General features: G+C 45.8%; 1 non-coding gene across 1 annotated transcript; it reads left to right on the top strand.

The window, feature by feature from the left end:
• Nucleotides 1–15,378: 15,378 nt before the first annotated feature.
• Nucleotides 15,379–15,500, top strand: LOC124521471 (small nucleolar RNA SNORA26). Its single transcript, XR_006964551.1, has one exon. It is a non-coding gene; the product is annotated as a small nucleolar RNA SNORA26 (small nucleolar RNA).
• The last annotated feature ends 6,343 nt before the right edge of the window (nucleotides 15,501–21,843 follow it).

Below are 21,843 nucleotides of genomic sequence, written 5' to 3'. Positions count from 1 at the left end.
TCCCAGGTATGCACTGCTTGTACAAACAATGGTGTAGATAGGTCTCTGGGCACATCTGTGACTAGTTCTCTGGACCAAAGGGTATGAATATCTGAAAAGCTGTTCCCATATAAGGCTGAACTGCCCTGCAGAAAACCTGTGCCAACTAATGTGCTGGGAATGTGTAAGGATAGTGGGGAAGGTGAACGTGCACACTCTGGGTTCGCGTCTTGCCTCTGCCCCCTCCAGTTATGTGATATTCCTCAGACCTTCTGAAAAATGGAGGAGATAAACATATGTCGTGCGGCTCCTTTGAGGATCAAATGAGATGGAGTGCTTTGGCCGGCAAATGGCACCTCATGACCACCAGCAGGAGACCCTGACAACCAGATTCTTCCACTTGCTGACTCAATTCTCTCAGCAAACACTCGCGAGTGTTCTCTGGATGTCGGGATCGATTCCTGGTACTTGGGGTGCATCCGTGGACAGACCGATGAAGATCGTGGCCCTAGCAGACCTCCCGTTCTAGTGGGGGGAGGAGACAGACAGCAAACAACATGAAAGCAAGCAGACGAATCAAACAAGTAATTGCACAGTATACGAAGGCAGTGGGCACGCTGTGGGGGAAGAAGCAGAGCACAGTGAGGATTTCCAGGAATTCAGAGGGCTCAGGTTGGAATTTTAAGAAGGGTAATCAGAATAGGCGCCAGTGAGAAGGGGACAGTTGAGGGAAGACTGGAAGGGGGTGAGGGGGTTAGAGCGGCAGATAACAGGAGAACGCGCTCTAAGCAGGAGCGTGCCCGGAGCCTTCCAGGCAGGTGAGGGGCAGCGTGGGTGGAACCCAGGGCTGAAGGGGGAGGCTGGGAGGAGACGACGTCAGAGACGTGGCAGGGGCACAGACCACATAGGTCTCGGCGGGGGGCTGGGGGGTGAGGAGCCACTGCACAGTTCTGAGTACGGGAGTAACGTGATGCTTCACGTTTTGTAAAAATCACTCCGGCCGCTGTGTTGAGAACAGGCTACAAGGGTCAAGGGTAGAAACAGGCAGCCTGTTAAGGGGCCTCTGCCATGGGAGGTCTTGGTGACTCCACCCAGGGTGGGAGTAGCTAAGGTGACCACAGTGGTCTGATTCTGGACATGCTGTGAAGGTACCACCAGCAGGATTTCCTGTGGGGCATGAAGGGAGTGTGGGGTAGGAGAGAAATAGGAGTCAAGGATGTATTCCATGGCTTTTGCCTGAGCACCTGGAAGGATGGAATTGCCTTTGAGAGGAGTGAAGATCAGGACTTGAGCTGGGGAAGTGCTGAGTTTGAGGAGTCTGCCAGACAGCCAAGTGGAGATCCTGAGAAGGCAGCCAGGTAGATGGATGTCTGGAGTCTGGGAGAGAGGGCTGGCATGAAGATATAAATTCACGAGTCACCGGCATATGCGTGGTCATTTTACAGCTCCAAGATTAAAGAAAATCTCCAAGGGCACGTATTTGGAAAGAAAAGAGGAAAGGGTCAACGACTGAACTCTGTGGGGGTTCCAACTTTCAAAGATGAGAGCAAGAGGGGAAAACCGCAAAGGGGACTGAGAAAAGACAAAGGCTAGCCCCGAGATGGGCCGAAAGCTAGGACAGTCTGACTGATGTCCTGGAAGCCACGTGAAGGAGGAGGAGGAGTTGGGGTGCCTGGGTGACTCAGGAGGTTGAGTGGCCCACTCTTCATATCGGGTCAGGTCGTGGTCTCCCGGTCATGGGATGGAGCCCCGCGTTGGGCTCTGTACTCACAGCCCAGAGCCTGCTTGGGATTCTCTCTCTCACTCAATCTCTGCCCCCACTGGCGATCTCTCTCTCTCTCTCAAAATAAATAAATAAACATTAAAAAAGAAACAAAGAGAGAAGACTTGGAGGCAATGAGTACAGACAAGTCTTTCAGGAAGTTGGCTCTAAAATATGTGCGGAGCCAGCCTGGGCCTCCTGTTCGTGATGCACTCTCCGTAGCCGGTGCTGCCACTCTGGCCATGGCCACTCACCCCGACTCACCCTCAGGGCTGCAGCCGGACAGCCACCTGCTGTGGAAGGCGGGGCCCTGCACCCTGCAGGCACCCGGCTGCCCCCCACCCTACCCCAACGCCTGGGATCTCCCCGGCCACCAGACGGCCAGCGCACCGCGCCCAAGTGGGCCACTACCAGCACCAGAGGCAGATACGGTAAAAAGAGTGATAAAAAGAGCTGCCCAAGGAGCTGGGTCGTTGTCCTTGGACAAGAACGGAGACAGGGACTTCGCTGTATAGACCGAAGAGATGGAGGTCTAGAACCTGATGTTTGCCCACTCCTCGCTGCCCCTACGCCTGCTGCAAGAACCCGAAGTCTGCCACCCACCGTCTCCCGCATCACATGGCCCACGGGGACCTTCTCTTTCCCTTTGCACCTGCCCTCTTGAGTCTGAACCCCTAAGTGAGGTGATGAGAGACCAGGTATGGGTGAGGAATCCTGGAGACAAAACCAATTATATTTCAAACCCACCAAAAGAGAGAGAGAGAGAGAATGAGAATGAGAGAGGGTCCCCCTGGCTCAGGAGGCCAGCGTTCGGCGAGGCCTCCTTAAAGAGCTGACTCCGGAGCGTATGGCTGTGGCTCTCTTCAGTGGTTGAGGAAGTATAATGAAAAGAAGGTGGTGTGTGTGTGTGTGTGTGTGTGTGTGTGTCTGTGCATGCGCACGCATTACAGAATGGGAAAGATAATGGCATGTGTGCAAGTGTATGGAAAGGGTCTTGGAAAGAGAGAGAAAACTTTCGTATGTAGGAGAGGGGAGAGCTGCGGGAACAGCATCTTAAGTAGGCAAGAGTGAATGCAAGTGGAAAAACCCATCTGAGATTGAAGCATAGGAAATTCACCTACACCAAGGCGTGGCTTCAGGCTCTGGTAAGTGGTAAAGGAAGTCTGTGAACACTGTCTTCCCATTGCCACACGTTCTCATGCATATACTGAGCATCTACCGAATGCCCAGCACTAGGTTGTTCATTAGGTCATTTTACCAGCTCCTTACGTTATTGGCATGCCTTTACCTCTCCAGAATAGTCAGGAATGTTTAGAGGATTTACAGGGTTTCAAGTGGCAGGGGTAATAGTCCCCATGGTAGCCTGAAGGGATAAGCATCTTTCCAAAGCCCTCCCTGACTACATGAGCCCTTCCTGGGGTCAGGAATTTGAAGCAGTTGCCCTATCATCCATCCCTAAGCACTGATAGAAGCTTGAGCTAAAAATAGTTGTGCTAAAAATAAGAAGTCCAGTCTTTGTCTGAATTTTGTCAACTAAACAGCCAACATCTACATCTACATATTTGGAGACATTTGCAGAAACCCTTGGATATTTGGAAACATCAGAAACCTTGGCATCATTTGGCATTTGCCAAGCTTTATACTCCTTATCTAGGTATTTTGGTTTTGTGTAGACAGAGCCAGGCAGCGTGAATGATCCATTTAAAATCAAGCCTCTGTCCACAAAGGTCTGTTTCCATCCTCCTGGAAGCCCTCACTAAGGAAGACGACACTGCTCACGGAACCATGAGAAACAAAACGTCATCTCTGTTTGACCTTGATATTGCCCATGAGAATAAACACACCCTTCTATTGAGGGGTAAACTCTTTCACCAAATTTTCATTTTGTGCTTTCACTCTCATGCTAAGCAATTAAACTATTTTGGTTTCTTCCATTAACTCAAGCAATTGCATCTTTCTCCCACCTTCTTTCTAAAGTTTGATGAAATCTTAAACCTGTTGTGGCTGACGTGTACTATTCGGGTTCTTATCAGGCCTCGTGGTTAAGTCAGTGCTGCCTTTGTTGCCTTTGGATGAGGTTACTGCAGTTCGTTATGAGTTTCTGGATAAGATGCTGCAACATAACCGACTGGAAATTAAATCCAACGCACTGTTCGGCTTTCCAAAACACCTGTGAGTCTTTGTAGTCAATTAGGTATTAAGTTCAGCTTCCCTTATTTTTTCAAGGTATCATGATAAAAGATAGGCAGACGTTTTATCCACTTTTCTTTCCGTCCTTAATAGCACTTTGTAATCCGTCGCCCCATGTTTATACATACTTATTATGTATGAAATGCCCTTCAAATCAAGAAAAAGCAAACTTCTCAGTAGCTAGCTTCAGAATCTCTGATACCTCTTTGTCCCTCTGGTGTAGTAATAATTCAAGGATGTTTCAATGACTTTCTATATATGGTCAGATTCCACGTGAACGAAAATGTTCAGAGGCAGCTAGTGAATCTGCCAGCTTCTTAGTCCTTCGTCTGTGGTTCCTACAATATCCTTGATGTGATGTGAATTTTGAGAGTTAAAAATCTGTGAGGTTGCTCATTGCTGTAGCTAAACCTTTGAATCTCAGAAATGTTATATTTTTTCGTCACATATGTATAAAAAGAAGAGAGTAAAATTATAATTATTGATGAGTATGTATAATTGAGTTGTATTACACAGAGTAATCCTATTAGTTGAATCAGATAGAATGCTGTAACAAACCCCAAATGTCTGTGACATAGCGTTACAGAAGTTCATTTCTTCCTCGTCATTGTAGGTGTCTTGCTCAACCAGTAGCCGTTCGTCCCCATGGTCATTCAGGAACCTGGGCTCCTTCCAAATTGTGGGTTCAAGAGGCCCTGTTAATTTGGAGTCCTCTGAACCTGGCTACCAGATGGTGGAGGGAGTATAAAAAAGGCACACCCCATTTCTTACAAGTCCCAGGTTTTTTTTAATGTTTATTTATTCTTGAGAGAAAGAGAGACAGAGTGTGAGCAGGAGAGGGGCAGAGAGAGAGGGAGACACAGAATCTGAAGCAGGCTGCAGGCTCCGAGCTGCCAGCATAGAGCCCGATGTGGGGTTTGAAGTCACTAACTGCAAGATCATGACCAGAACCAAAGCTGGATGCTTAAGCAACTGAGCCATCCCAGTGCCCCTAAAAGTCTCAGTTTAGAAGAGATACACCACTCTATTCATACTCCATGGGTGAGAATTAGCCATACGTCCTGATTTGGATGCAAAGGAGGCTGGGAAATGTAGCTTCTGGTAGGGCAACTGCATCTAAGTGATAACTCAAAGCTAAGGAAGGGGGTAACATGAGTGTTAGCCAGCCATCTCTGTCATACTTGTATAACGTAATTACATACAAAAAGTATATTCCAGGGGCGCCTGGGTGGCTCAGTCGGTTAAGCAGCTGACTTCGGCTCAGGTCATGATCTCTTGCGGTCCGTGGGTTCGAGCCCCGCGTCAGGCTCTGTGCTGACAGCTCGGAGCCTGGAGCCTGTTTCGGATTCTGTGTCTCCCTCTCTCTGACCCTCCCCCGTTCATGCTCTGTCTCTCTCTGTCTCAAAAATAAATAAACGGTAAAAAAAATTTAAAAAAAACAAACAAAAAGTATATTCCATAATGACTCCTACTATTAACATCTGAAATACAGTTAACAAATAGAGTCATGCTATACATACTGGTTCGTTAACTAGCTTTTTATTAACAATATATTGAATCATACAGCCGTCACATGTATTTTAGATGTCTATCATTTATATGAACAGAGCATGGTTACAATTAGCAGCCAAAGCTGCTGTCTGTTTGGCAGTTAATATCACAAAGACAGAGACCAGTATGGAACTGTGTAGTAAAAGTGGGTGACTTCAGGGCTCGGGGTCAAGCATATCTGGGCTCATGTCCCAACCCTTGTATTTACTAGCTTGTAATGATAAGGAAGCACTTTCCTTAGCCTGTAAAATGGGGATAGGAACTTCAGTTTTTCTATCTGTAAAATGAGGATAGTAACTTTTTTAATTAGGTTCCTGTGAGGGCTCCAATACTAACAACTATATTTTTCAAATATTATACATGACTTTATATGATTTATATGGTTTTTATTGAGATATAGCTGATGAAACATTCTATGAGTTATGTTAGTTTCAGGTGTACAAAGGGATGGTTTGGTATTTGTATAAATTGTGAGATGATCACCACAATAAGTCTAGTTAACATCCACACTGCACATAGTTATTTTTTTCTTTGTGATAAGAACTTCTATCATCTATTTTTTAGCCACTTTCAAATATAATACAGTGTTATTAACTGTGGTCACCATGCTGTATGTATATTACGTCCCCAGGACTTATAACTGGAAGTTTGTGTCTTTTGACCACCTTCACCCATTTCACCCACCTCCCCCACACCCCACACCACCTCTGGCAACCACCACTTTGTTCTCTGCATCTGTGACTTTCAAGTCTCATAAGAAAACTTTTATACTGTCAGCATTTTACGGCCTGGTGAGGTGAACGAACAAGTAAAGCCAAGTTTAGACTGTATCGCATCACTGGGGATCTAGATGCTGATGCAGTAGGTCTGGAGCAAGACGATGAATCTACATTTTTAGCAATTCCCCAGGGTGATTAATATTGTCCAAAATTAAGGAACACTGATATAAAGACTCTATCCAGACAGTATCTCAAGAGGCAGTTTGGGTGAGACAAATTTTCATCGTAGGGGATCATCCCAAGCATTGTAGACATTTTGCATCTCTGTCCCCTGCCTGCCAAATACTGTGATAATGAAAATGCCCCACATTTTCCCAAATATCTCTTATGGGAGCAGGACCACTCATGGCTGAGGACAACTGATCTAGTTCAAAACCTTCACCTTTTCAGATGAGGAAGGTGAGTCCCAGAGAGGTGAAGGGACTTGCTTATGGTCACACAGCCAACGGGCCGTGTGCTGGGAGTAAACCAAGTATTCTGCTTCACGCTGAGGGCTAGTTCCACCATGTGACCATATCAGTTTAAGATGCGTTTAATTGCAAGTCAGAAAGTCCAATTTGATCTTACTTAAATAACAGGGAAATTGATTGGCACACTTCACTGGAAGTCCAATGGTAGAGCCCATTCAGAATTATCTGAATCCTGTGGCTATGATTCTATATGCTTGTGGCTTAACTGGCTTTGCCTTCCTCTGTCAGTTTCATCCTCAACCTGTAACAAGATGCTGGGCAGTTCCCCCCGGGTGAGAAGGAGAATAAACTCAACTAGTCACAGAGAAGAGTCAAGGCCAAAAAAAGGAGGGGCCATTCAAGTGTAGACTGTCCATTGGGGCTCATACTGCCAAAATGAATATTAAGCACACTCAAAGAAAAAAGTCTGGGAACAAGAAAGTAATTAAAAAGTAACAGTAGTCACTAATTGTATTTTCAAAGGCCGATATAGGAACCTGAGTCAGATACCACAGCGACACTTCCTTATGGTCTCAGGGCTCCTACTCATCCATAGTCTGACACTACTTCAGAATCGTTATGTTTCTCTTTCCTGGAAGCTTTATTCTCTTTTCTCTTTCTTCCCTTGTCTCCTGCCCTGTCACTCACACACATTCTCTCCATGTTGAGTGCCAAAGACCCAGAAAACAACAAGCCAAGACAGGACTCACCACAAAGTTGGAGGTGGGGGAAAAGCTGAGCAGACAAAGGCAAAATCATGCCATAATTGGAGAGGGCACCACTCTGCTAGACACTGCTATTTGTAGACATTTGATGCTATTTCTCATACCATTGCCACACATACACACACACACACACACACACACACACACACACACACACAATCTACAGCGTCCTTGATTCTTTGCTGATTTGCTTCAGGCTTAAGATCCTAGGCAGGAGAGTCCCATTAGCTGAACCAACAGCATATTCCCATGTCCTAGATGCTATAGGGCAGAGGAAAGTGTATGTTTGAGACAGGTGCTGCCTTTGCCCAAGATTCATACAATAGGGAATTCTCCAAACAGGAAGGTAACTGCTGGGCAGGCATCTGAACATGGCAGTGGATGGATGGTTGGATGGATGGATGGATGGATGGATGGATGCAAGGATGAATTTGGTTGTTCTGATGGGCCACACAGAATTCCTCCCCCCCCCTTTTTTTAACATTTATTTATTATTGAGAGACAGAGACAGACAGAGCATGAGCATGGGATGGGCAGAGAGAGACACAGAATCCGAAGCAGGCTCCAGGCTCTGAGCTGTTAGCACAGAGCCCAATGCGGGGCTCGAACTCCCACACCACAAGATCATGACCTGAGCTGAAGTAGGACATTTTACCGACTGAGCTACCCAGGCGCCCCAAGTTCCTCCCCTTTTTAATTCCCTATTCTTTTCTCCTGAGGCTTTAAAGCACAGCAGGACTTTCCCAGGGATTGGGCAACCATTCTATTGGTCAAAGTCTAAGTACTACTTTCACCTCCTTCTATGTATAAAGAGAGGATAAATTAAATTAAGGAGAGGATAATGTTTGTAAGAGAGAGCCAGAAATCATCCGTGCCTTTGTTAATCTAACATGTAAAATAACTGTAGTTATGTGTGTGAATAAACAGGTCCTCAGGTTCTCCCCCAGATCTCCTCCACAACCTTTGATGAGTCATGTCTGACATCTTCAGACATCTGTGGCCACGAGGATAGACGTAAGCCAGTATTACATGAGGACGACCTGGGCAAGCAAGGCATTTAGTACATTCAAAGCCAAGACATATACCTTGAGACTTCAGAGTCAAAATTTTGCGAAATGACTATTTTGCTCAAGATCAATGTGTCTACAGTTCTGAGCACACACATATATGAGGCACCTTAACTATGTCATTGCACTTAATCCTGACAACAATGTCAATATCCCCCTTTTGTTTATAAGGAAGCTGAGAGGATGTACTTCTCTTGAGGGCACACAACTAGTAAATAACAGAGCTGGGATTCCAAGCTGCGCCTGTCCAGGTGCAAAGCCTCAGCCTTGTCCAGGACACCCAGCGGTCAGACTCACAGCCTCATTCCCTCCCACACCAACTGGACTAAAGCGAGTCCTTTCTTTGCCTCTTTGATGCATTTGACTGCAGTCAGTTAACCTGCTTTTTTACATAGACTTTCTTAATGGATGTTAATGCTGCTGTTCTAGAACTAGTTTTCCCTCCCAGGATACCCAGGAACGTTTCAAAGTCACACTGAGCAGTAGCAAATTACATTTTCCTCAACAAATTTCTCACGTGATCATAAAATGACTGTGGATGTTGCCTGTGTATGTTGGTGTTTATGACCTGGCTGTGAGCAGTAATTCAGGAAAACATCAAAGTTTTGTGGGTGACAAAGAATCACCTCTGATCTTCACTTCAAAGACAACCAAACAAAAACACCTTCCCAGCAACACCTTTGAGATTAATGTCAATCAGGTTTTTCCTCAACTTGTTGATACAAGTATGTGCATTATAATGAATGAAGCTTGTTAGAAAACTATAACCCTTCTCTAAAATGGCAGTAAAAATGCCCACAGGACACACACAATTTTTTTCCTGATGTATTATAAGAGAATTTAGCAAATGGGCACTTTTTTACCCCTTAGCTCTGATTCTCTAACACCTATTTTAAAAGGGCGCCAACAAGTTTCCATCACAAAGAGGGCTGGTGCTCTTTCTAAGCCCGAAAGTCTAAACACCTGACATTCTCTGTACTGTCTGCAGAACTTTCCTTTCCTTCTTCCTCTCCAGAACCCACAACTAATTATCCCTCTTCTCCTGACTACATGCTCAGCTTCACAGCGCCTTTTGGTCTGGGTCTGGGGCCTATTTGAAATTCTCAGTTCAATCTCCAGCTCTTCTGGAACATGGCAACTTGAGAAAGGAGGCCTTGCTCCTGGCACACTTCCCAGGCTGCTTCGATGCCTCATTTCGGTGCCCCACAAGTGCTCAGTGCGACCTCAACCACATCACTGACTGTACGACATCATCTATGAGCTCTCAGAGAGGCAAGACCATGTCTGGATCATTTTTGTAGCCCAGACACATAGCCCAGTGCCCAACACACAGTGGGTGCTCAGTTAGTGGCTTCCGTCCAATTACGTGAATGAATGGAAATACAGACCACCCTTCCTGCATATGGCTGAAAAAGAGAGTCCCCAGGGGTCTAGGAAAGGAGAGCAAGCCTGTTGGGGATAGGTCAGCTGGAGCAAGGATGGGCAGTTGGAGTATGTGACATGGAGAGGTCCAGGGAGTCAGAAGAAGTACACTTACTAGAAAGGAGTGCATTAGGCACAGGCTAACAGTGACAGAGATGATAATACAGCCATTGTAGGGCCCGGGATAGAGCTTCAGGCCCCAGAGGGCTGGTGGTATTTTCTGCGTAATCAGTGTCCAGATGGACTCTATCCTTTTTAACTCTTTCCATCCAGAAGTGTGTGGCCGGGATTTCATATTTCTTTGCTATGTGTTTATGTGAGGTCCAGGCTAATGTGGTAGCACCCTCAATTGGGGGACAGCTTCCTCAGTTCTGCACACCCATGGCCTCCATGATGAGTCTGGCCCAGTACGAGCTGGATAACACCCCCTGGGGCTTGACAAGATCATCTGTGAGTAACCGACTCTGCTATTGATTGAGGGCACTATGAAATACCTGAAAATGGTTTCGAGACATTTTCAGTCTCAATACCCTGAACTTAGTCATTCATTACTCAACAAATATGTGCCGAGTTTCAAATACATGTTAGCTACTGTGCTAGATCAAATGATACGGCCTCACACAGATCACAGTTGTAATGAAAGCAAGAGCAGCAATGGTCAAATGTAAAAACATTACACTTTTCACATTCACTCTGTGCTTGCACAGCCACAGGAGAATGTGAGCAAGAGCAAAAGACAGAATATTTGTTATGTTCAATTTCATCTGAATTCCAGCACATATTAAAAGGGCAATTTCGGGGCGCCTGGGTGGCACAGTCGGTTAAGCGTCCGACTTCAGCCAGGTCACGATCTCGCGGTCCGTGAGTTCGAGCCCCGCGTCAGGCTCTGTGCTGACAGCTCAGAGCCTGGAGCCTGTTTCCGATTCTGTGTCTCCCTCTCTCTCTGCCCCTCCCCCGTTCATGCTCTGTCTCTCTCTGTCCCAAAAATAAATAAAAAAAAAAAAAAAAAAAAGGGCAATTTCTACGCTGAGTTACTGAAATGAGGTGAGAGTTGATTTGGGAGAATTTTATGAAGAGAGATTATTTTCAATTTTTATGTAACATTCATCCCAGAGTCCAAATAACAACCATGGGGATCCACACAGCCAGAAGCATGAAGCAAATATATTAGAGGGATTCAGCTGCAAAAAACAAAATTCACATTAGGTCTTACAGGTCGGCCGGTCTCAGAGTCGTGGGGGGAGGCTGCCCATCGTAGACCAGTTCCTTCTTCAGACTCATCAGTGAGAGAAAGGACTCCTTCCTCCCTGGAGAAGAGTGAGGAAGGGGGCAGAGACAGACAGGTATGTTACCCTACTGGAAACACCTCTACCTGGAACCTGGAGGCGTGGGGAATCGCGCACTTTCCAGGAACCAGCTCAGTATTTGAAGTAATCGATTTCGTTCCTTGTGACGCTGACCTGGATGCTGTCTTTCAAAACCAAGTCAATCACACGTGTGCCTGACCTAATCACCACAATAAGGGCTGCCCCTGCCCACAGCATGTAGACCAGTAACAGTCGCCTAGGATGGATACAAGAAGCTTCTGACGAGCTGGAGCTGTGCAAAATCCCCAAGCGCAAGAGTGTTTTCTTCCTCTTGTACCGTCAATCCCAGGTCCACCGCGTCAGCATTGGGATCCATACAAAGATCCCAGAGTGGTCAGCAATCACTCTTAAAAGCATATTATCACAAACTTCTCAAACTGGTAAATGCCCACAGATACCACATCCTGACACACCAACTCTTGACATTATTGTTTTCCAGCAAGTCAGCTTCATTCAACGTAGGCTTTAATAATGTATTTCAGATATTCTTACTCATCTTAATGAAAACAGAGTGCAATTTTGAAAACAAAATGAACAGACCTCCATTTACAAGGCGACTCTTTCACTTCCTTTCTACTGTTTTGATTATCACTTGAAAGATTTATCTTATTCTCCTTTTGTTTGAATTTGGAAACTGGAATGTTGAAGAGCAGCTGATAAAGCACATATTCCAGACTTTAAAGTTTTAGCTTAATATTAACTCATCAGGGAAAAAAAAAAAGTATGAAACTAACCGATCTCCATTTGTCATGAAAATATGGCAATAAAAATGCACCTGCAGTTTACAAAACAGGTCAAGGTCATTTGTGGCGCTTATTAATCCTGCCACTCCTGTGAAAAAGGCTAAAAGCACTGCCTACATTTATTTTGCAAATGGAAAAAAAGTAACAGGTTCCGTCTTGCTCTGGGTATAATAGCAAAGCCCGTGGTAGAGCCAAAAATAGAACCTGAAAGCATTCATGTTCCTTTTTTGATATAGAACAGGACTCAACCCAAGCAGTCTCATTAAAATTGTGCTACAGAAGAAGGAGGCTGCCTCTTCATTCAATTTTCCTTAATAGAATTAAATAGTTCATCATGGCTGTACTTTCAAGTGGATACCTAATGCTAATTAGTTTAACTGACCAACCAAAACTCATTTATACAGTAAGTTCACAGGCTCCATTGGATGCTAAACAAAATAGGTAGCATGTAATCACTTTAAAGAATTCTTTTAAGAAAAAGCAGTATTTAAAATCCAATATAATCAAACACGATAGGACCGCAGCACGATTGCTTAGGGTCAGCTGGTCAACATGCAACCTCGAATATAGCTGCCTTAACTACAACTCTGGATTTTAAAAGAGTTCTAAATTAAATCCCGCAATCACTTTTAAGAAAAAGCACCTTCCAAGTTTCAGAAGTTGAGAATTCCGTGCTGCCATCCTGTGTCCACCATCTGGCCACTGCAGCTATGATTTTCGTTTCCTCCCCTACGTTTGTGCGTTAATGTACGAGTGTTGCAGTGGAACTTAAGTCAGTGTTGCTAGTGTTTCGCATGTGCTTAGAAACCCTAACGTGTCCAGCAGCCATCTATACTACTACACTGGGAATAGAGTAGTTCTCACAAAATATTAGCAATATGCGGATCCTCAGGAACAAAATGAGGAATTTCATCACGCCCGCTGCACCCAGTGGGCAGGTAAAAGGATTAAATGAGATCATCTATGCTGCTCAATACACATACAGAGCAGGTAGTAAAGGGCGCCAAGAAGGTTAGCTCTTAATATCTTTAACACGCTGGCCTGACATACGCCAGCCTTGCCAACAGCAATGTTTTATTGACATACATCTATACAACACATTATCAATAAGCATCATTTACGGACTTCAGGCTCTGGCATGTTCTGGCAGCCACCAGCATCTCCGGTCACATCCCCCACTGCAGCCCAGTTTATATCATGCCTCGTCCTGTATTTCTCTCCACACATCCCCCCCGCCCCCCGCCCTTGGCGTTTTGTACAGAAGTCACAGCAGCCTTCCTGCAATTCCATGAAAGCACTGAGCTCTTTCCTAGAACACACACTCTGCACGTGCATTCCCCTCTGTGTGGAACTATATACCCAAGGGTCCTCTCCTTTGCCCCATAAACTTGTCTTCAGTTTTCTGCTTAATCAAAAGCTGAGTCTTTGATTACTGTTGTAACTCTTGTTAAATGCTAATTTTACATTTTTGATGTGATTCTTGTATTAATGTCTATTTTACCCACTAGACCCTTCCACCAGGGCGAGGTTCACATTTTGGGTTTTTTTCCCCCCTCACTATCTATATACCTCCAGGTCTATCGCAGCGTTTGGCCTATGTTAGGTTCTCAACTCATATGGGTTCTATAAATAAATAAATAAACACATCCCAATAGGAGGCTACGGGCTCCCAAGGACTGAGCATGTCTCTTTCCACTTTATTTCATAATCGCTGTTCCCCTTACCCCTGGCCTTAACTCTATTATGAAAATATGCATGTTTTACGAGGTTAAAATAACTTGGGAAAAATAAAATGTAAATTTAAGTTTAAAAAGAGAGGGAAGAAAAGAGATAACAATGAGATAAACACAGAAATGGCTGGTTGGTCAACATTAGCAAGGGGCAGTTTGGATAGCAGTTAAACCACTGCTGCAGGCTCATTCAGGGACTGGGAGGAAAGACTGGGAAGCTGAAGGGTTTGAAAAGCCCTATCCCATCCCCCACAACATTCTTCTTCTTAATAATAAAATACTTATGTTTTTCTCCTTAGCATTTGTCACCCTAAGATATATTGGGTATTTTTGTCTTGATTTTTCTTCTCCACTGTAACATCTAAGGCTTTTGTTTCATCCATTTAAGGATTAGAAACGTGCATGGCACACAGCAGGCACTCAAATGTGATAAAAATTTGGCACAGTAAAGAACAGCTCAGGATTTTAGGCGGCTGTATGACCCAGAGCTGTGGCCCAGGGGCTGAGCTGGGGAGAGGTAAGGGCCAAAGCCTCTCCAGGACAGTCCCGGAGGAAGGAACGTTGGCCTGAGAGAATCACATCCACGAGGGTCTTGAGGGACGCCATTCTCCCGCCCTGGTTCTCAAGCTCCAGAAAGGAACTAGTCTCCCAGTCTAAACCAGAGAGGAAAGTCCCACGCGCTGAGACCTTGGGCGCCAATGACCGGGCCCGCCCCTTTCCGCCCCCGCCCTCTCGAGGATTGGCTGCTCTCCCTGCCACCCCGCCCCAGGCCTCCCTAGGATTGGCTGCTCTCCCCCACTGCCTCGTCCTTTCCCCGCCCCCTTCCCGGGGATTGGCTGCCTACTTTCTAGCCCCGGCCTCTGGCTGGGTCTCTGGTGTTCGCGGGCTTTTGTGTCTCACGGAGTGCGGCGGAGAGTGGGGCTCGATTCTCAGGTCCCTTGCGGCGGGGAGAACGCCCGGCCTCCGGGCCCGGGTGGGGCTGCGCTTGCCCCGCATTCCTTCGAGCTTTGCCCGCCCGGAGCTCCGCTGCTCCCGGCGGCCAGAACGGAGGGGTAGAGCAGCCCTAGGCGGCCCGGGGGGCGGGCCATCCAGCCCGTCCCGGGGCCACGCGAGGCATAGACGCCGCGCGGAGCCGCCGGGAGGCTTCCCCGCGGGCAGGCCCGGGCGCCCTAACCATCTTGAGCTTTGCTCCCCCAGGGCGCGGCCGCAGTGGCGGCTGCTTTGCGGCGGGTTCGGGGCCCGGCCCCGGCCTGCGAATGCGGGAGCCCGACCCGGGGCCTGCGGAGTCGGTCTCCGACGTGTGCGGGGCTGCAGCGGCCTGACTTCCAGGCTCAGGTATGTCCCCGTTCTGGAGGGAAAAGCGAGGCGCTCGGCCCGGAGCACGTGGCCAATGGCGACCGGGGGCTCCCACGTGCTTGGTTCCAAGGCCCCCCAATTGGCTGCCCCTCCGGATAGAGGGCATGTAAGTTCCTGGCTCCCCCACCCCCTGCAGGACAACTGCTTCCGGTGGGTTTTCGGACTTGGCCCCGGAAACCGCTGAGGTGCAGGTGGTGTTGTCTGGAGAGGAGAGCAGGGGTCATAGAGAAGCCTGTAAAACCCCAGACCGCCCTTTCTGTGCCCTTTTAAGGTTGACGCAGTGCCTTAAGAGGCTAACACAGAAGGGTAAAGTAAGTCTCCATAAAACCCAGGGATGAGACTGTAAAACTCCTCTCTGGATATTGTATGGAGTCACAGATCGCCAGAGGAAATTTTTCTTTCGGTTCAAGCACCCTTGTGATATTTTAACACATCTCAGAGCACAAATGGTGGATTCAAACTTAACCTTAACATTGATGGTACATTCAGTTCAAGTGTTGGTATTTGTCACTGAAGAAGGAACAACCTATGAGAGTGAGACTGTAAATTGAGAACATCTGAAGACACTGGCTCACAAAGGTCATAAAGCCTCTGGAGCCACACCTCACTGGGTAGAAACAACAGGTCCAGAATGCTTGAAATTGACCCATTTTTGGTCACCCCATGTAGAAAATGAGTTTAAAATTTTGTATGTCTTGTCTATTGTTCGATGTGAGCACCGTTAAATTTTTCTAGACTTAGTTTGCTATACCCTAAGATTATGAAAATACTTACTAACCAGCATTTTCTCGCTTCTGTAATCTTGCTTGCTTAACACATTCCTCCCCTTCCCCCTTCCCCCTTCCCCCTTCCCCCTTCCCCTTTTTTCTCCCGCCACAAGTAACGGACAAAGCCTTCCCGCCAAACGACAAAGGACGCCCAATCAGAGAACAACAAATGTCCTTACTTTAAAATCAACTAATCAGGCCCCCCATATGCTATTTGTCTCTGTCTATAAAAACGCTGTACCAACCCTGATCGGGGCCTCTTAGCATCACTGGCAACGAGTGCGCGGAGGTCCGGGTTCGAACCTGCAATAAACGACCCTTGCCGCTTGGCTTTGACTTACGACTCTGGTGGTCTCTTGTGGGGGGTTTCACGACCTCGGGCGTTACACCCAGGGCTGCTTCCATTCCTTGTTTGGGTGAGCATTATGGGCCCTTGAGCGAACAGTACTTAGACAGTTATGTAGAGAGAACTATTGGAGCATATCATCAACAGGTGAAAAACACATGATCTTCACTTACTAAATAGCCTTGCCATACCTTTCTACCAGGGGTTGGAGCATCCATCAGAGTTTTTAGAAGAAAACATGCATTATGACCTCACTGGGAAGAGGCCTTAGAAGGACTGCTAACACTGCCCTCGAAATAAAAATCTTCCTGGATTCACATGAGACACACCAAGCTAGATCCAGATCAACACCTACATGATAGTGAGAAGGCCATCCCTACGAGTGACCTCAAGTTGAGGATTCCCAGGTTCCAGAAGCAGATGACACCATGAAGTAGGCAGCTTTGTCCAAGATCTTGAATCAAGAACGTTGTCTTCATTTATCTTCCCTTGAAGCCTCTCTCCCGGACTTGGGAAGTTCTCTGACCTAGAAATTAAAAACAAAAACAAACCTCTTTTATTTATAAAAAGATTGGGTGGAGCTTGCTTGTCTTAATCTTGTCTCCCTCTGTCCCTCCACTAGGGGCTCCCTTTCAAACTGTGTCTTGCTTCAGCTAACCGTTATTGCTTTTTCAACAATTCTAGCACAATCCCAGTACCCACTCCCACCCCTCTTCCAAACCCTGGCCACCTTAGCTAATTTATCTGACTGCTGGTTATGTCAACACCTAGATAACGCACAAGAACCTGAATTAGTTTTTGTTCCTGCCCATGCAAGCACCTGGTGGACCCATTCTGGACAGTTGGATGCATAAAAGGGAATGGTATCCACAAACAAGAGGACACAATCACTTTACTTCCTCCGATGGTAGAGTACTTTGGCATTGGGAAACTTCTGCGGAAGCTCAAGGTCTGTCATTAACTCAGGTGAGACTTTTGGAGGGAAGTTTTTCTGTTTGCATTGAAAACAAAAATGGCACTGGACCCTTCCTAGGTGACGTACCAAAACAATACTGTAATTAAACAGTATGGTTTCATTCCACAGATGGCACCTTCAGACCTTCTGTAGATGTTGCAAATGAGTCCAAGACTGATTATGATGATGCAAATGTTTGCCTAGTCACTGGACAATATTCCTGGTTTGCAGGCCACACGACTGGGACCTGGAACAGCTCACCTTTTCCCCTAGTCGGTCTGCCCAATACCCAAGACTACATATGGGTGGACCAAAATTCTGGAATGACCTGGTTAGGTAATGACACCTATCTCTATAGCTGCCAGAATCAAACCAAAGGTCTTCTATACCAGATATTTCGCAACTTGTTTTGTTCTTATAGGCTGACAGAGGCACATGGTAAATGGAGATGTGCAGATGCCAACATAACTAATGACAAAGGTCATGGTGGACACCCGATGCCAGCCTGGTGGGTCACACGTTCCACTCTGACCTTGTCCGTGAACAACTCTGGTCTTTTTATCTTATGTGGTAATAAAGTATATAAGGAGTTCCCACCTAACTGGTCAGGGTGATGTGGACTCGGCTACCTGGCACCTTCCGTCAGCCAGTATCCCGCTTTCAATGGTAGCCAAATTACAGGTGTGGGCTCCTTAATACATAAAGTAGCACCACACAGACGTACCCAACGAGACGTCATATCACAACCCCAATTCGTTAAGGGCCCTTTTTTCAAGATTGGGAACTTCTGATCTAGAAGAAGCAATTCTAAACATTTCCAAAGCCACCGAACAAGGATTGGCTGCCACGGTGCAGACCTCGGAGGCGCGCCAGTCAAGAGTTAGCAGCTTACTCTCTGCACTCCAAAATCACCATCTGGATCTATCGGCTGCTCAACAAGGAAGAACGTGTACGATCGTTGGCAACCAGTGCTGCCCCTATGTAAACAAGTCAAAAGAAGTGAGGTTTCTTTTGAACAGTGTGAAGGAACGGATCGACAGTCGACGTCGAATGAGGGAATTAGCCTTTAATTGGACTGACCTCGTCTCAGGAGTGAGAGACTGGTTCAATGGACATTGGGGCCACATGTTTGGATTTGTTCTGCTCGGCTTCATCATTGTTCTCATCTGTGTTGCCGTTCGCAGATCTCTCACCTCCCGAGTTCCTGCCCAAGTGTCCTCTTCACAGCACTACACGGGGCTCCTTGCCTGTGGAACTTCATGTGAGGTTTCAAACAAGGAAACCAGGGGACCAGCCCCACCAGACGGGCACAAAGACTCCTTTGCACTGACAGCATCTGAACAAACAGCAGCTGCAGAAGGAGGCCTACTTCAGACTTCTCTTTGATGAGTAAAGCAGGCCTTTCTGAGAATTCAGCTGTCCTAACCCTCTCTCCAGGGAGCCTTTTGTAAGGGAGGAGCCTGACTTGGTATCTGGGCATCCGAAGAATTGTGTAAATAAGTCCTAACTGCACCTTCCATACTTTCCACTGAAGCCTTAATACCCACTCCCCATCCCATTAAGCTGGTATATAAAACCTTATCCCTGGCTGTTCAGTGGCTGCCCTTTACATGCTTCCACATACATATATGATAAATGTTGCTCCTATCAATCTGTTAATTCGTAGGCCCTCAACCATTGGAACCTGTATGTTTAATAACTGAAGACTTTCCCTTCAGGAGGAAGCTGTAAACCATTTAATAGCTGGGAGGATTTGATGTGCTCTCCTGATTGCCCGTGTACGTTTAATCTCCAGTCTAAAGGGGAGGTTTGTCTGGGGTGAATGGTAGCCGTCTGATTTCCCATGGGCAGAGGCAGGGGATAGGATTGTAGAGACGGGGCAGCATTTACTGTATTGAACGCGTCATCTGCCCAGTCCTGTGGTGAGGTCCTTACATTTTTCTGTAGAATCCTCTCCAGTTTGTAGGTGAATAAACTCCAAGGGTAGATGACATGTTAAAGATTACATTATTCCTAAAAACAAGAGCAAGGTGCACAACAGGGTATCTGGTGCACTGCCGTTCATAAAGCAGAGGAAATAAAGTATACGTGTGTATATATGTAGATTTACTCAGTTTTGCAAATAGACCACTCAGAACGGATAAGTCAGAAGCTAATGAAGGTGATTACATATAAGAGGCATGGGCAGTGAGAGTCTCACCCCCTTCTTTAAAAGTTGAATATATATGGGGCGCCTGGGTGGCGCAGTCGGTTGAGCGTCCGACTTCAGCCAGGTCACGATCTCGCGGTCCGGGAGTTCAAGCCCCGCGTCGGGCTCTGGGCTGATGGCTCAGAGCCTGGAGCCTGTTTCCGATTCTGTGTCTCCCTCTCTCTCTGCCCCTCGCCCGTTCATGCTCTGTCTCTCTCTGTCCCAAAAATAAATAAACGTTGAAAAAAAAAATTTAAAAAAAAAAATAAATAAAAAAAAATAAAAGTTGAATATATATGGGGCGCCTGGGTGGCGCAGTCGGTTAAGCGTCCGACTTCAGCCAGGTCACGATCTCGCGGTCCGTGAGTTCGAGCCCCACGTCAGGCTCTGGGCTGATGGCTCGGAGCCTGGAGCCTGTTTCCGATTCTGTGTCTCCCTCTTTCTCTGCCCCTCCCCCGTTCATGCTCTGTCTCTCTCTGTCCCAAAAATAAATAAACGTTGAAAAAAAATTTTTTTTTAAGTTGAATATAAACAAACTGATGAACATTTTAGCAAATTGACAACTTTTTCATAGAAAATAATTCTTACAAGTTATGCAACATAAACCCAGTAATTCTGGGTACATCTTAGAAGTGGGTTTATTGTTCATAGTAGTGTTGTCAAAAGATTGAAGAAACAGCCTAGTCCAGTGAGACAGAGCGTAATAACAGTTCCTTCCCTGTGTGTGTTAAGCAAAATGTGGCTGAACTCTTGGCATTGAAATGAGAGAAGCCACTGGAAGATGAGCATGCAGGGCTCAGCATCCGGTGTGGTGTGTGGATCATAAGGCAGATGACGGATGCAGGGTGCTGTGTTAGAGTGGCACAAGTGTTAAGCCGTCAAGGGGAAATATGAGGAAAAGAAATCTAGATTCATAGTAACCTCAATTTTCTTCTGTAAAATGGAATTAAACAGTAAGGGTGGGTAGGGCCAGTACTGCTTACTTACCTTTTTTGGCCGTAAAAATGAGTCTGTTACTAATTTCATAATAGAAGGTTGATAGCCACTGGCCCTTGGATTCAGTGTTCATAGTCAGTGTTAAAGAGGTTTAAGACAAAGCTAGAGTATTTGTTTGCTTGTGTGCCTGCTGTCTGCTCCCTGCCAGAATGTCAGCTTCACAAAGACAGGTGTATTTGTGGAATCACATGAAAGAATGCGTGCAAAGCCCTCACAGTTGACCATGGGCATTGCTTAACTAAATGTAAGATTGAGTTCACCTGTAGCCAATATGAGTCTCTGGCAGATTTGAACTTTTGCATTGACTTTTGTCAGGTGTAAATTTGAAAACTTTTGAATAAAGTTGATTATAAAAGTTGGAGTTCTTGTTCTGGCTTGCTTTGTTCCCTTCAAGTAGTCAGGTACATCCGAAACCTCATACGTACATACAAACGTATTTATTAAACGCGTATTCCACAATGCCAATGACTAAGTGAAAGGAGAGTGCGGTCATTGGCATGATAGAAAATGTCTGTTGGAAAGATAGTCTTATCAAATAGCATGAATGGTTCTGAAATATGTTAAGCCCCACATTATTGGGTTAGAAGATAGGCTTTCCTGCTTCCATATTTAAAGTTTGTAGGGGATGGACAGTCCTAGAAAATAGTTTCAAGTTTACTAATGATGGACCCAAAGACATTTTTGATATGTGAAACTGACAGGGAAAATATCCATTATTCAGCCGAACACAATACATTGGTTGGGAAAAGAGTTCATTATTTATTAGCCAACTCAGAAGGCTCACCAGATGTTTTAGCAATTCACTGAATTATTTATCAACATTTACTGAGACTCAAAGATGCCACAAATCAAGAGCCATTGTAATCAATTCTTTTAGTATTAACACTAATCCTCCAAATGATTGTTACAGTGGTGAATGATTTCAATGTCTTAAATCTACAAATAGGACTAAGGTGGCTCTCCAAAAGACCTTGTTCTTAAGTGTTTTGTTTGCAAATTGATAGCATTTTAGAAGTTTTGGTAGCCTGAATTGAAAACATCAAAATCGAAGTATTGTGCAAATGCCCTGTTTCTTTTTAAAGTTGAACTGTCAAAATTGTAGCATTAACAGTAGATCATGCCACTGCAATTATCATTGTGGCCTTTACGTGGTGGTTTTCTACTTCTCTGTTTACTAATTGAAATTCTACTGCCAGTAAGATTCATTTCAGTCATTTTTATCACTAGGGACTCTTGGATATATACATTGTTCTTTGGTTGTAATGCAGCACTGTCATTTTTACTATTGCTCAAATTGCCCCAGCTATGTCCTCTGAGAGCTCTTTCAAGTTGGCTCCCACATCCTTTTGACATACTCCCGTCCTTTGTTTTGTTTTATGTTCCGCACGTCCTTCCTGGAGCATCAAGATGCTCCAGCCTCACCTTATGGTTTTCCTGCCCAGCCTCAGGACCCATCATATTCCAAGGAACC

The sequence above is a fragment of the Lynx rufus genome, unplaced genomic scaffold, assembly GCF_022079265.1.
Source record: "Lynx rufus isolate CCGP_SWC_20201006 ecotype Redwood Valley unplaced genomic scaffold, mLynRuf1.p SCAF_3, whole genome shotgun sequence".
Taxonomy (NCBI): domain Eukaryota; kingdom Metazoa; phylum Chordata; class Mammalia; order Carnivora; family Felidae; genus Lynx; species Lynx rufus.
Note: the sequence above shows the minus strand (reverse complement) of the source record. Positions and strands in the feature narration are given on the sequence as shown.